The following is an 811-nucleotide window of genomic DNA, read 5'->3' on the forward strand; positions in this document are numbered from 1 at the left end:
ATTTTTTGGTGGCACTGCAGCCATACCTCTTGAATCAGAAAGTTGTTACCGAACAACTGGTCGCTGTCTTTCTGCTCACATGTTGTGAACTTCTTAAAGCATAAGCTCAAAGTGTGTAAATTGCTAGTTGCTTTTTCAAGGCTTTGAAATAAAAATGTTAATCTTCTGCAGGGGCACTTTTGTTTTTTTGTTGAATGCAATAAGCTTGCCTTAAAAAAACCTTAACTGTCATTCACCTATTCAGATTAGAGATTTTTGAATTTTGGCTTGAAAGGAAACAGGCTTTGCATTGCAGCGTTATGTCATCTGCATCAAATGATATCTGGTCAGCACATTATTCTTTAGCATGGATAAGATCAGTTATACTCACATGCATGGAGTGAAATGTTCAGCAAAATGAAACTCAGGTCTAAAAATAAAAGTATGATAAACTGTTTGCTCTACAAACACTTACTAGATATTCTAGTATTTTCTTTGTCTATAGGTAAGAGAAAGTGTACCTGGAAAACAACAACAACAAAAGCTCAAAGTCTGTAAATTGCTAGTTGCTCTTTCAAGGCTTTAAAATAAAAATGTTAATCTGCTGCAGGGGCACTAGCTGTCATTTGACTATTCAGATTAAAGATTTCGAAAACAGTTTGTTAATAGTATGGGCACATTCATCAATTACCATTGGGACAACAACAAAACCTTAAGTGCACTGGGCAGTAAATGTTTTTATAGGGCAAAAAAATCTATTTTGGCTTGAAAGAAAGGTCCTGGATATAGTTAGGAAAGAGGCTTTGCATTGCAGCGTTATGTCATCTGCATC

General features: G+C 35.5%; 1 pseudogene; it reads right to left on the reverse strand.

Annotated features, from left to right (window-relative positions):
• LOC116682552 (succinate receptor 1-like) overlaps window positions 1–376 on the reverse strand; it is a 5307-nt pseudogene extending 4931 nt beyond the window's left edge.
• Between the last annotated feature and the right edge of the window lie 435 nt (window positions 377–811).

This window comes from Etheostoma spectabile, chromosome 3 (assembly GCF_008692095.1).
Source record: "Etheostoma spectabile isolate EspeVRDwgs_2016 chromosome 3, UIUC_Espe_1.0, whole genome shotgun sequence".
Taxonomy (NCBI): domain Eukaryota; kingdom Metazoa; phylum Chordata; class Actinopteri; order Perciformes; family Percidae; genus Etheostoma; species Etheostoma spectabile.